A 15,267-nucleotide genomic window follows, 5' to 3' on the forward strand; every position below is an offset into this window, starting at 1 on the left:
TCGTCCTCCGCCTCGATTCTTCAGAACTTCCCCACCTCCCGACCGAGCCGATGCTCTTCTGCAGGCGGTGTGCTCCCTAAGGGCAGAAGGAGTGGTGATCCCTGTTCCTCCTCAGGAACAAGGTCAAGGTTTTTACTCCAATCTGTTTGTGGTACCAAAAAAGGACGGCTCTTTCCGTCCTGTTCTGGACCTAAAACTGCTCAACAAGCACGTGAAAATCAGGCGGTTCCGGATGGAATCCCTCCGCTCCGTCATTTCCTCGATGTCTCAAGGAGATTTTCTAGCATCAATAGACATCAAAGATGCTTATCTCCACGTGCCGATTGCTCCAGAGCACCAGCGTTTTCTACGCTTCGTGATAGGGGACGACCATCTTCAGTTCGTAGCCCTGCCATTTGGTCTGGCGACAGCCCCACGGGTTTTCACCAAGGTCATGGCAGCAGTGGTAGCAGTCTTGCACTCTCAGGGACACTCGGTGATCCCTTACTTGGACGATCTACTTGTCAAGGCACCCTCTCAAGGAGCATGCCAACACAGCCTGAACGTTGCGCTGGAGACTCTCCAGACCTTCGGGTGGATCATCAACTTTTCAAAGTCAAACCTGTCTCCGACCCAATCACTAACATATCTTGGCATGGAGTTTCATACTCTCTCAGCGGTAGTGAAGCTTCCGCTGGACAAGCAGCGGTCACTACAGACAGGGGTGCAGTCTCTCCTTCAAGGCCAGTCGCACCCCTTAAGACGCCTCATGCACTTCCTAGGGAAGATGGTGGCAGCAATGGAGGCAGTTCCGTTTGCGCAGTTTCATCTGCGCCCACTTCAATGGGACATTCTCCGCCAATGGGACAGGAGTCGACGTCCTTGGACAGGAAAGTCTCCCTTTCCCAGACGGCCAAGGACTCTCTTCAGTGGTGGCTTCTTCCCACCTCATTATCACAAGGAAGGTCCTTCCTACCCCCATCCTGGGCGGTGGTCACGACAGACGCGAGCCTGTCAGGGTGGGGAGCAGTTTTTCTCCACCACAGGGCTCAAGGTACGTGGACTCAGCAGGAGTCCACCCTTCAGATCAATGTTCTGGAAATCAGGGCAGTGTATCTTGCCCTACAAGCCTTCCAGCACTGGCTGGAAGGGAAGCAGATCCGAATTCAGTCGGACAACTCCACAGCGGTGGCATACATCAACCACCAAGGTGGGACACGCAGTCGGCAAGCCTTCCAGGAAGTCCGGCGGATTCTGATGTGGGTGGAAGCCACGGCCTCCACCATATCCGCAGTTCACATCCCCGGCGTAGAAAACTGGGAAGCAGACTTCCTCAGTCGCCAGGGCATGGACGCAGGGGAATGGTCGCTTCACCCGGACGTGTTTCAGGAAATCTGCCGCCGCTGGGGAGTGCCGGACGTCGACCTAATGGCGTCTCGGCACAACAACAAGGTCCCGACCTTCATGGCGAGGTCTCGCGATCAAGAGCTCTGGCGGCAGACGCCTTGGTGCAAGATTGGTCGCAGTTCCAGCTTCCCTATGTGTTTCCCCCTCTGGCACTCTTGCCCAGAGTGCTACGCAAGATCAGGTCCGATTGCCGCCGCGTCTTACTCGTCGCCCCAGACTGGCCGAGGAGATCGTGGTACCCGGATCTGTGGCATCTCACGGTCGGCCAACCGTGGGCGCTACCAGACCGGCCAGACTTACTGTCACAAGGGCCGTTTTTCCATCTGAATTCTGCGGCCCTGAACCTGACTGTGTGGCCATTGAGTCCTGGATCCTAGCGTCTTCAGGATTATCTCAAGGGGTCGTGGCCACCATGAGACAGGCTAGGAAGCCCACGTCTGCTAAGATCTATCGCAGAACGTGGAAGATTTTCTTATCCTGGTGCTCTGCACAGGGAGTGTCCCCCTGGCCATTTGCATTGCCTACTTTTCTTTCCTTCCTGCAATCTGGTTTGGAAAAAGGCTTAGCGCTCGGCTCCCTTAAAGGACAAGTCTCAGCGCTATCAGTATTTTTTCAGAAGCGTCTAGCACGACTTCCTCAGGTACGCACGTTCCTGCAGGGGGTTTGTCACATCGTCCCTCCGTACAAACGGCCGTTAGATCCATGGGATCTGAACAGGGTACTGGTTGCTCTCCAGAAGCCGCCTATCGAGCCCCTGAGGGATGTGTCACTTTCTCGACTCTCACAGAAAGTGGCCTTTCTGGTAGCGGTCACGTCTCTTCGGAGAGTGTCTGAGCTAGCAGCGCTGTCATCCAAAGCTCCCTTCCTGGTGTTTCACCAGGACAAGGTAGTGCTGCGCCCGATTCAGGAATTTCTCCCTAAGATGGTATCCTCTTTTCATCTCAATCAGGATATCTCCTTACCTTCCTTTTGTCCTCATCCAGTTCATCGGTATGAGAAGGATTTGCATTTGTTAGATCTGGTGAGAGCACTCAGAATCTACATCTCCCGCACGGCGCCCCTGCGCCGCTCGGATGCACTCTTTGTCCTTGTCGCTGGTAAGCGCAAAGGGTCGCAGGCTTCCAAATCCACCCTGGCTCGATGGATCAAGGAACCAATTCTTGAAGCCTACCGTTCTGCTGGGCTTCCGGTTCCATCAGGGCTGAAGGCCCATTCTACCAGAGCCGTGGGTGCGTCCTGGGCATTACGACACCAGGCTACGGCTCAACAGGTGTGCCAGGCGGCTACCTGGTCGAGCCTGCACACTTTCACCAAACATTATCAGGTGCATACCTACGCTTCGGCGGACGCCAGCCTAGGTAGAAGAGTCCTGCAGGCGGCAGTTGCCTCCTCGTAGGGGAGGGCTGTTTTGCAGCTCTAACTTGAGGTATTATTTTACCCACCCAGGGACAGCTTTTGGACGTCCCAATCGTCTGGGTCTCCCAATGGAGCGCCGAAGAAGAAGGGAATTTTGCTACTTACCGTAAATTCCTTTTCTTCTAGCTCCAATTGGGAGACCCAGCACCCGCCCTGTTTCCTTCGGGATTTTTGTTTTTTTCGGGTACACATGTTGTTCATGTTGAACGGTTTCAGTTCTCCGATGTTACTTCGGATTGAATTTGTTTAAACCAGTTATTGGCTTTCCTCCTTCTTGCTTTAGCACTAAAACTGAGCAGCCCGTGATCCCACGGGGGGTGTATAGCCAGAAGGGGAGGGGCCTTACACTTTTTAGTGTAATGCTTTGTGTGGCCTCCGGAGGCAGTAGCTATACACCCAATCGTCTGGGTCTCCCAATTGGAGCTAGAAGAAAAGGAATTTACGGTAAGTAACAAAATTCCCTTCTTTTACACTGTATAGTGCACAGTTGATTTCTGGCTATATACCCTATTGTGTTACTCAGGGAAGATAATAGCATGGCGCCCACGAAAGGCAGGGGTGCGAAAACACAGGCTTATTATGTTGCCTGCGCCGCATGTACGACCCCGCTACCGACAGGTTCCACTGACCCTCATTGTGTGCACTGTTCGGCCCCTGTGGCACTTGCTCAGCCAGAGCCTCTGCTAGGGGGGGCCCAGGGGGAGCCACCTGCTAACACTGTTCAGGTGACAGGGACGGAGTTTGCAAAACTCTCTGAGACTATGGCTAAGATACTAGAAGCCTTGCAGTCCAGGCCGGTATCTCAGCACAGGGACTCTGTTGAATCTTTGTTCCCTGGCCCACCTCAGCTGGACCAACAATGTCCTCCCGGGGTATCTCATGGATCCCAAGCTGAGGGTTCTGACACAGACCCCAGCCCCAGACCGACTAAGCGAGCTCGCTTAGATTTTCCCTCGACATCATCATATTGTGCAGGGTCTCAGAGGGGGGAATCTCTGGTTGATGATGCGGAGACAGCTGATCAGGATTCTGATCCTGAGGCCGCTCTCAATCTTGATACTCCGGACGGGGACGCCATAGTGAACGACCTTATTGCGTCCATCAATCGTATGTTGGATATTTCTCCCTCAGCTCCTCCGGTGGAGGAGTCAGCTTCCCAGCAGGAGAAATTCCGTTTCAGGTTTCCCAAGCGTACACCGAGTATGTTTCTGGACCACTCTGATTTCAGAGAGGCAGTCCAGAATCACCATGCTTGTCCAGATAAGCGTTTTTCTAAGCGCCTTAAGGATACACGTTATCCCTTTCCCCCTGACGTGGTCAAAAGTTGGGCTCAGTGTCCCAAAGTGGATCCTCCAATCTCCAGACTGGCAGCTAGATCCATACTTGCAGTGGAAGATGGGGCTTCACTCAAAGACGCCACTGACAGGCAGATGGAGCTCTGGTTGAAATCCATCTATGAAGCTATCGGCGCTTCTTTTGCCCCAGCATTCGCAGCCGTATGGGCGCTACAAGCTATCTCAGCAGGTCAAGCGCAAATTGACGCAGCCACACGCACGTCCGCGCCACAGGTGGCGTCCATAACCACTCAGACGTCGGCATTTGCGTCTTACGCTATTAATGCTGTCCTGGACTCTGCGAGCCGTACGGCGGTTGCAGCCGCCAATTCGGTGGTACTCCGCAGGGCCTTGTGGCTACGGGAATGGAAGGCAGATTCTGTTTCCAAAAAGCGCTTAACCAGTTTGCCAATTTCTGGCGACCGATTGTTTGGCGAGCGTTTGGATGAAATCATCAAACAATCCAAGGGAAAGGATACATCCTTACCCCAGCCCAAACCGAACATACCCCAACAGAGGAAGGGGCAGTCGAGGTTTCGGTCCTTTCGGGGCGCGGGCAGGTCCCAATTCTCCTCGTCCAAAAGGCCTCAGAAAGATCAAAGGAACTCTGATGCATGGCGGTCTAAGTCACGTCCTAAAAAGACCACCGGAGGTGCCGCTACCAAAGCGGCTTCCTCATGACTTTCGGCATCCTCACTCCGCATCCTCGGTCGGTGGCAGGCTCTCCCGCTTTTGCGACACCTGGCTGCCACGGGTAAAAGACCGTTGGGTGAGAGACATTCTGTCTCACGGTTACAAGATAGAGTTCACCTCTCGTCCCCCGACTCGATTCTTCAGGTCATCCCCGCCTCCCGAGCGAGCCGAGGCTCTTCTGCAGGCGCTGGGCATTCTGAAGGCAGAAGGAGTGGTGGTCCCTGTTCCTCTTCAGCAACAGGGCCACGGTTTTTACTCCAACTTGTTTGTGGTCCCAAAGAAGGACGGGTCTTTCCGACCTGTCCTGGACCTGAAACTTATCAACAAACACGTAAAGACCAGGCGGTTCCGGATGGAATCCCTCCGCTCCGTCATCGCCTCAATGTCCCAGGGAGATTTCCTTGCATCGATCGATATCAAAGATGCTTATCTCCACGTACCGATTGCTCCAGAGCACCAGCGCTTCTTGCGCTTCGCCATAGGAAACGAACACCTGCAGTTCGTGGCACTGCCGTTCGGCCTGGCAACAGCCCCACGGGTGTTCACCAAGGTTATGGCTACTGTAGTAGCGGTCCTCCACTCTCAGGGTCACTCGGTGATCCCGTACTTGGACGATCTATTGATCAAGGCACCCTCTCTAGAGGCATGCCAACACAGCCTCGACGCTACCCTGGAGACTCTCCAGAGTTTCGGGTGGATCATCAATTTTCCAAAGTCAAATCTGACACCGGCCCTATCGCTGACATACCTTGGCATGGAGTTTCATACCCTCTCAGCGATAGTGAAGCTTCCGCTGATCAAGCAGCGGTCACTACAGACAGGGGTACAATCTCTCCTTCAAGGTCGGTCACACACCTTGAGGCGCCTCATGCACTTCCTGGGGAAGATGGTGGCAGCAATGGAGGCAGTTCCTTTCGCGCAGTTTCACCTGCATCCTCTTCAATGGGACATCCTACGCAAATGGGACAGGAAGCCGACGTCCCTCGACAGGAACGTCTCCCTCTCGCAGGCGACCAAAGCTTCCCTTCGGTGGTGGCTTCTTCCCACTTCATTATCGAAAGGGAAATCCTTCCTACCCCCATCCTGGGAGGTGGTCACGACGGACGCGAGTCTGTCAGGGTGGGGAGCGGTTTTTCTCCACCACAGGGCTCAGGGTACGTGGACCCAGCAAGAGTCCTCGCTTCAGATCAATGTTCTGGAAATACGGGCAGTGTATTTTGCCCTGAAGGCGTTCCAGCAGTGGCTGGAAGGCAAGCAGATCAGAATTCAGTCGGACAATTCCACAGCGGTGGCATACATCAACCACCAAGGCGGCACACGCAGTCGGCAAGCCTTCCAGGAAGTCCGGCGGATTTTGATGTGGGTGGAAGCCACGGCCTCCACCATCTCTGCAGTTCACATTCCAGGCGTGGAAAACTGGGAAGCAGACTTTCTCAGTCGCCAGGGCATGGACGCAGGGGAATGGTCCCTTCACCCGGACGTGTTTCAGGAGATCTGTTGCCGCTGGGGGGTGCCGGACGTCGACCTCATGGCGTCCCGGCACAACAACAAGGTACCGGCGTTCATGGCACGGTCTCAAGATCCCAGAGCTCTGGCGGCAGACGCCTTAGTTCAGGATTGGTCGCAGTTTCAGCTCCCTTATGTGTTTCCTCCGCTGGCACTGTTGCCCAGAGTGTTACGCAAGATCAGGGCCGACTGCCGCCGCGTCATCCTCGTCGCTCCAGACTGGCCGAGGCGGTCGTGGTACCCGGATCTGTGGCATCTCACGGTCGGCCAACCGTGGGCACTACCAGACCGACCAGACTTGCTATCTCAAGGGCCGTTTTTCCATCTGAATTCTGCGGCCCTCAACCTGACTGTGTGGCCATTGAGTCCTGGATCCTAGCGTCTTCAGGGTTATCTCAAGACGTCATTGCCACTATGAGACAAGCTAGGAAACCAACGTCCGCCAAGATCTACCACAGGACGTGGAAAATTTTCCTGTCGTGGTGCTCTGCTCAGGGTATTTCTCCCTGGCCTTTTGCCTTGCCCACTTTTCTGTCCTTCCTTCAATCTGGACTGGAAAAGGGTTTGTCGCTCGGCTCCCTTAAGGGACAAGTCTCAGCGCTCTGTGTTTTTCCAGAAGCGCCTAGCCAGACTTCCACAGGTACGCACGTTCCTGCAGGGGGTTTGTCACATCGTCCCTCCTTACAAGCGGCCGTTAGAACCCTGGGATCTGAACAGGGTGCTGATGGTTCTTCAGAAACCACCATTCGAGCCAATGAGGGATATTTCTCTCTCACGCCTTTCGCAGAAAGTGGTTTTTCTAGTAGCAGTCACTTCACTTCGGAGAGTGTCTGAGCTAGCAGCGCTGTCATGCAAAACCCCTTTCCTGGTGTTTCACCAGGACAAGGTGGTTCTGCGTCCGGTTCCGGAATTTCTCCCTAAGGTGGTATCCCCCTTTCATCTCAATCAGGATATCTCCTTACCTTCTTTTTGTCCTCATCCAGTTCACCAATGTGAAAAGGATTTGCACTTGTTAGATCTGGTGAGAGCACTCAGACTCTACATTTCTCGTACGGCGCCCCTGCGCCGCTCGGATGCACTCTTTGTCCTTGTCGCTGGCCAGCGTAAAGGGTCACAGGCTTCCAAATCAACCCTGGCTCGGTGGATCAAGGAGCCAATTATCGAAGCTTACCGTTCGGCTGGGCTTCCGGTTCCCTCAGGGCTGAAGGCCCATTCTACCAGAGCCGTGGGCGCGTCCTGGGCTTTGAGGCACCAGGCTACGGCTCAGCAGGTGTGTCAGGCGGCTACCTGGTCGAGCCTGCACACTTTCACGAAGCACTATCAGGTGCATACCTATGCTTCGGCGGATGCCAGCCTAGGTAGACGAGTCCTTCAGGCGGCGGTTGCCCACCTGTAGGAAGAGGCCGTTTTACGGCTCTCTTACGAGGTATTATTTTACCCACCCAGGGACTGCTTTTGGACGTCCCAATTGTCTGGGTCTCCCAATGGAGCGACAAAGAAGAAGGGAATTTTGTTTACTTACCGTAAATTCCTTTTCTTCTAGCTCTAATTGGGAGACCCAGCACCCGCCCCTGTTTTTTTGTGTACACATGTTGTTCATGTTGAATGGTTTCAGTTCTCCGATATTCCTTCGGATTGAAGTTACTTTAAACCAGTTTATAATTCTTTTTCCTCCTTCTTGCTTTTGCACCAAAACTGAGGAGCCCGTGGGAGCACGGGGGGTGTATAGGCAGAAGGGGAGGGGCTTAACACTTTTAAGTGTAATACTTTGTGCGGCCTCCGGAGGCATAGCCTATACACCCAATTGTCTGGGTCTCCCAATTAGAGCTAGAAGAAAAGGAATTTACGGTAAGTAAACAAAATTCCCTACTTTTAAGGCCCTGTGCACACGCTGCGGCTTTTACCACAGATTTGCTGCAGAAAATGTTTTTAACATTGCTACAGTCATTCCCCAGCAAAACCTATGGGTTTAAAAAAAAAATGTGTTTTTTTTTATACCTGTGGAATTAATGTGCATGTCACTTCTTTTCCGCAGGCACCTGCAGTTTTTGCCATAGATAATGGTAAAACTCCGCAGGGAACAACCTGCGGAAAAACAGCATGCGGATTTCGTTGCGGTTTTGGTGCGTTTTTTAGCGCAGGTGCGGGATTCTTTCAGAGGGTCCGGATTTTCCCTTAGAAAAAGTCAATGTCTAGTGCGCACAGGGCCTTAAGGTTTCTTTTCAGATTGTTACTGTCATTGCGGCTTCTGCAGACGTCTTACACAAAGTCAGGGAAATAAACTTTTAAATGGTTAGAAAAATTCATCTTAACCCCACTCCAGCCCCCCCTCCCGAGTGATTTTATATACACCAGTTATTTTGGCAATTGTTTTGTGACATTTATTTTTTTTTTTAAACCTTAAATTTTTATTAGAACATAAAATCATATTACAACATATTTGTTTGAACAGTGATAATACTTCTCATCCCACCAAGTCATTTGGAAAGGAAGGGGGAGGGGTGATGACATCAGATTGTACCCGTGTGTTACCCGTAATGTTACATTTCCCACTAAAGAGTTGCGTTTTTTTTGCTTTGTGCAAAATTCTTGAATCCCATGTACTATTTTAAGTAGTTTGGGTCAAAAATGTCAGATAAAAAAAGATGAAAAGGGGCGTACAATATACACAAATGATGAATTGGACCATCCCGTCAGAAACCACGTTAAGGGGAAAAAAAAAAATGCTTTTCTGGACCAGAAATTGGGTGATGGGAATCTATGAGCTCAAAAAGCTACTGATCACGTCTGAAGTCTCAGATCTCCGCTATATTGAGGTCACCATCATATTGTACTGCACTTGTAAGGCTAGTTTCACACTTGGGTTGAACGGCATCCGTTGCATAAAGTGGCGCAACGGATCGTACAAAACAACCAACGGAATCTGCTTTTTTTTTTTTTTTTTTACAGTTTTACCGGCGGCAGACTATTGTGAACGATCAGCTGATCACTCTCAAAAGCCGGCTGCCGGGCAATCAGCTGATCGCTCTCAAAAGCCGGCTGCCGGGCGATCAGCTGAGCAGTCTCAAAAGCCGGCTGCCGGGCGATCAGCTGAGCGCTCTCAAAAGCCGGCTGCCGGGCGATCAACTGATTGTTTTGTCTCTCGATGGCCGAACAAAGTTTCTGTGATTAAAAAAAAATGCTGAGCATGTGCAGTGAAAAATAAAGGATTCCACCACTCAAAAAAACGTTATATGCTGCGTTCCTTTTGCCCAGCGGAAGCAACGCAGCGTCGGCCAGCGGAAGCAACACAGGTCCATCAGTCGCAATCCGTCGTCCATACAAGTCTATGGGAAGCAGCGGAATCGGATTCCGCTGTTTTCTAAAACGGTGGATTGCGACTGAAGGAAAACAACGCAAGTTTGAAACTAGCCTACGAAGCTGAAGACGTGGGCCCAGATCACAGCCCCTCACTAATGGCAATGATCAGTCTGTACCATTTATAGTGCGCAGGACCGGGCAGGCTCTACTCTGTCCAGCCTGAGACCCGCGGATGGCAGACCACTGCTCATCCTACAAGAGATAATCGGATCCTGGCAAAAATCTTTCACTGTTACTCACATTTCATCTCAAACCGAGGCCCAACCTCAGACAACTCAATATTGCGGTGATCGGTCTTCTTGTAGACGTGGTGCCTGCAGGAAGAAGCAGCGGTTATTATGGAGGACCCCGGCACAGTGGGTGCTGATCACCCAGGCCTGGTCCACAGCACGTACCGGAAGGAAATGTAGTCCTCTTGATTTGCAAAAGTTATCACTCGCCTGCTGTCATCCTTGGGCACAGGGAATAAATACTTCATGATATTGGACACCTGGAGGCAGGAAAGGAAAGGTTTAGAAAAGTAACGACTGATGTATGTGGTGGTCCAGGAAGCCGGTCTCACCCGCTGTCCAAGCCGCGAGGTGAAGTTGTGGAAGACGAGGTGTGGGTGCGCCTCCGACATCGTGCCCAGGTCCGGAATATCGTGCCTCATTACCACGTTACAGAGGGTGAAATATGCGGTCAGCCCAAACGGAAGATGGCAGACGATCAGCCCGTCTAAAGAACAGGAAATGATGTGTGAGTTACTGCGCCCGATACACACAGGTGCAGCAGAGATCCAGATACTTAAAGGGAACTCGTCATCTGATTCACGCTGCTCGGGTCCTGGGCGGGGCGTCTGGCAGCCTTATAAGACTTCACGTGAAAGGGCCGACCACAGACTGACCAAACCGGGGCTGATCCGTGACTGCTTCTCTCAGTCCACGACTGACTGATCTCTCCATATACAGACACACGGAGAGACCCAACAGCCAATAGGATCAGAGGCACAGAGAAGCCACCAGGAACGTGCCTCAGAGTAGTCACCCGAGACGCACGGTCCCCGCCCTGCTCTGCAATGTACCAAACTGTATTTGTGATCTGATCAGCGAGTACAATCTAATCATACATAGTTTTGGGGTCTGTTTTGTTTTTGTTAGCGGCTTTCACACTACGTTTCTTTGTCGCTCCATTGGGAGACCCAGACAATTGGGTGTATAGCTATGCCTCCGGAGGCCACACAAAGTTCTACACTAAAAGTGTAAAGCCCCTCCCCTTCTGCCTATACACCCCCCGTGCTCACGGGCTCCTCAGTTTTTATGCTTTGTGCGAAGGAGGCAGACATCCACGCATAGCTCCACAGCTTAGTCAGCAGAAGCTGCTGACTAGGTCGGATGGAAGAAAAGAGGGCCCATAACAGGGCCCCCAGCATGCTCCCTTCTCACCCCACTTTGTCGGCGGTGTTGTTAAGGTTGAGGTACCCATTGCGGGTACACAGGCAGGAGCCACATGCTGTTTTCCTTCCCCATCCCTTAATGGGCTCTGGGTGAAGTGGGATCCGGATCGGTCTCCAGGCACTGGGACCGTGCTCCCTCCGCAGCCCCTGGGAATCTGCTGGATAGGAGCCGGGTATCGTCAGGGACAAGGCCCTGCTACTGTGAGGTACTCTGTGTCCCCGTGGGGACAGCGAATGGAGCGCTGGTGCCACACACATTGCAGCACTGCTGGGTGTGTTAGTGCGCCGGGGACTATCGCGCATGGAGCGCTTGTGCCATACACTTTCCAGCTCGGCTGGGTGTGTTAGTGCGCCGGACATGGAGCACTTGTGCCAGACACTTTCCAGCACTGCTGGGTGTGTTAGTGCGCCGGGCATGGAGCGCTTGGGCCAGACACTTTCCAGCACGGCTGGGTGTGTTAGTGCGCCGGACATGGGGCGCTTGTGCCAGACACTTTCCAGCACTGCTGGAGGTGTTAGTGCGCCGGGGGACTACCGCGCGGCCGCGCTTATTGCCGGCCGCGCTTATAACTTTAGTCCCCGGCTTCTGCGGCCTAGTGTCGTTTATTCCCGCCCACAGGCCTGCCAGTCAGGGGAAGGGCGGGACGCTGCACAGATCGTCAGCGCCGAGGGCTGGAGCATACATTTGTATCCTCCTCCCTCCTCACTCAGTACACTGGGGCACTAGATTCCCGCACTTTTCTTGGGCACGCCCACGGTCCCCTCCTCCCCACAGAACGCCGGCAGCCATTCCTGTCAGCGATTCAGATGCTGGAGAGGAGAGACAACACAGGGAGACCCAGGCAGGGAATCTGGTGATCACACAACCGCTCTCAGCGGTCGGTAAGCAGCACCTCTGGTGCTGGCCCCACTGAGTACCGAAGTGTATATATATATATAGGCTTATAGGCTATACATTGCACTGTATGGTCGCTCTGTTTATTTTTGGCTATATACCCTCCTGGTTGTTCTCAGAGGAGACAACATGTCATCTGCAAAAAGCAAGGGTGCCAAAGCACAGGCGTACTTTGCAACCTGTACCTCTTGTACAGCTGTACTACCGGCAGGTTCCACTGACCCTCATTGTGTGCAATGCTCGGCCCCTGTGGCACTTACTCAGCCGGAGCCTCTGCTACAGGTGGCCCAGGTGGAACCACCTGCTACCACTGTCCAGGTGACAGGGACGGAGTTTGCAGCCTTTGCTGACAAACTGTCTGAGAGTATGGATAAATGGTCTGCTAAAATACTGGAAGCATTGCAGTCCAGACCGGTGATTCAAGCCCCGGGCACTGTCCAATCCTTGACCCCTGGTCCCCCTCATTTGGAACAGCAAAGTGCCCCTGGGGTAACCCATAGGTCACAGGGTGAGGTCTCTGACACGGACCGCAGTCCCAGGCCGCCCAAGCGGGGTCGCTGGGAAATTCCCTCCACTTCATCACACTGTTCAGGGTCCCAGCAGGAGGACTCTCTGGAGGATGAAGCGGAGGTATCAGATCAGGATTCTGATCCTGAAGCCGCTCTCAACCTAGATACACCTGAAGGTGACGCAGTAGTGAATGACCTTATAGCGACCATCAATCAGGTGTTGGATATTTCTCCCCCAGCTCCCCCAATTGAGGAGTCTGCTTCTCAGGAGAAATTCCGTTTCAGGTTTCCAAAGAGTACATTAAATATGTTTCTGGATCACTCTGACTTCAGAGAGGCAATCCAAAAAAAAAAAACGGAGACTGTCCAGACAAACGTTTTTCCAAGCGCCTTAAGGACACACGTTATCCCTTCCCCCCCGAGGTTGTTAAGGGCTGGACTCAGTGTCCTAAGGTGGATCCTCCAATCTCCAGACTGGCGGCTAGATCCATAGTTGCAGTGGAAGATGGGGCTTCACTCAAAGATGCCACTGACAGACAGATGGAACTATGGTTGAAATCCATCTATGAAGCTATAGGCGCGTCTTTTGCTCCAGCATTCGCAGCCGTATGGGCGCTCCAAGCTATCTCAGCTTGTCAGGCGCAGATTAATGCTGTAACACGTACATCTGCCCCGCAAGTGGTGTCCTTAACCAATCAGGCGTCGGCGTTTGCGTCCTACGCCATTAATGCTATCCTGGACTCGGTGAGCCGTACGGCGGTGGCATCCGCCAATTCGGTGGTACTCCGCAGGGCCATGTGGCTACGTGAATGGAAGGCAGACTCTGCTTCCAAAAAGTTCTTAACCGGTTTGCCATTGACTGGCGACCGCTTGTTTGGTGAGCGATTGGATGAAATCATTAAACAATCCAAGGGAAAGGATTCATCCTTACCCCAGTCCAAACCAAACAGACCTCAACCACGGAAGGTACAATCGAGGTTTCGGTCCTTTCGGACCGCGGGCAGGTCTCAATTTTCCTCGTCCAAAGGGCCTCAGAAAGGTCAGAGGAACTCCGATGCATGGCGGTCTAAGTCACGTCCTAAAAAGACCGCCGGAGGAACCGCTCCCAAAGCGGCCTCCTCATGACTTTCGGCCTCCTCAAACCGCATCCTCGGTCGGTGGCAGGCTCTCCCGCTTTTGCGACACCTGGCTGCCACAAGTAAAAGACCGATGGGTGAGAGACATTCTATCTCACGGTTACAGGATAGAGTTCAGCTCTCGTCCTCCGATTCGTTTCTTCAGAACATCTCCGCCCCCCGACAGAGCCGAGGCTCTTATGCAGGCGGTGGGCACCCTGAAGGCGGAAGGAGTGGTGATCCCTGTTCCTCTTCAGCAACGGGGTCACGGTTTTTACTCCAACTGGTTCGTGGTGCCAAAAAAGGACGGATCCTTCCGTCCCGTTCTGGACCTAAAACTGCTCAACAAGCATGTGAAAACCAGGCGGTTCCGGATGGAATCGCTCCGCTCCGTCATCGCCTCAATGTCCCAAGGAGATTTCCTGCATCAATAGACATCAAAGATGCTTATCTCCACGTACCGATTGCACCAGAGCATCAGCGCTTCCTGCGCTTCGCCATAGGGGACGAACACCTTCAGTTCGTGGCACTGCCTTTTGGCCTGGCGACAGCCCCACGGGTCTTCACCAAGGTCATGGCAACAGTGGTGGCAATCCTACACTCTCAGGGACACTCGGTGATCCCTTACTTAGACGATCTCCTTGTCAAGGCACCCTCTCAAGGGGCATGCCAACACAGCCTGAACATTGCTCTGGAAACTCTCCAGAGTTTCGGGTGGATCATCAATTTTCCAAAGTCAAATCTGACACCGGCCCAATCACTAACATATCTTGGCATGGAGTTTCATACTCTCTCAGCGATAGTGAAGCTTCCGCTGAACAAACAGCGTTCACTACAGACAGGGGTGCAATCTCTCCTTCATGGTCAGTCACACCCCCTGAGGCGCCTCATGCACTTCCTAGGGAAGATGGTGGCAGCAATGGAGGCAGTTCCTTTTGCGCAGTTTCATCTGCGCCCTCTTCAATGGGACATTCTCCGCAAATGGGACAGGAAGTCGACGTCCCTCGACAGGAACGTCTCCCTTTCTCGGGCAGCCAAAGCTTCCCTTCAGGGGTGGCTCCTCCCCACTTCTCTGTCGAAGGGGAAATCCTTCCTGCCCCCATCCTGGGCGGTGGTCACGACGGACGCGAGCCTGTCAGGGTGGGGAGCGGTCTTTCTCCACCACAGAGCTCAGGGGACTTGGACTCAGACAGAGTCCTCCCTTCAGATCAATGTTCTAGAGATAAGGGCAGTGTATCTTGCCCTAAAGGCGTTCCAGCCGTGGCTGGAAGGCAAGCAGATCCGAATTCAGTCGGACAACTCCACAGCGGTGGCATACATCAACCACCAAGGCGGGACACGCAGTCGGCAAGCCTTCCAGGAAGTTCGGCGGATTCTGCTGTGGGTGGAAGCCACAGCCTCCACCATTCCGCAGTTCACATCCCGGGCGTAGAAAACTGGGAAGCAGACTTTCTCAGTCGCCAGGGCATGGACGCAGGGGAATGGTCCCTTCACCCGGACGTGTTTCAGGAGATCTGTTGCCGCTGGGGAATGCTGGACGTCGACCTAATGGCGTCCCGGCACAACAACAAGGTCCCGACATTCATGGCACGGTCTCAAGATCACAGAGCTCTGGCGG

General features: G+C 53.2%; 1 pseudogene; it reads right to left on the bottom strand.

Moving 5' to 3' along the window:
- The window catches only part of LOC142251617 (U3 small nucleolar ribonucleoprotein IMP4-like), a 44,932-nt pseudogene that overhangs the window by 4,765 nt on the left and 24,900 nt on the right, over positions 1-15,267 (bottom strand).

Source organism: Anomaloglossus baeobatrachus, chromosome 9, assembly GCF_048569485.1.
Source record: "Anomaloglossus baeobatrachus isolate aAnoBae1 chromosome 9, aAnoBae1.hap1, whole genome shotgun sequence".
Taxonomy (NCBI): domain Eukaryota; kingdom Metazoa; phylum Chordata; class Amphibia; order Anura; family Aromobatidae; genus Anomaloglossus; species Anomaloglossus baeobatrachus.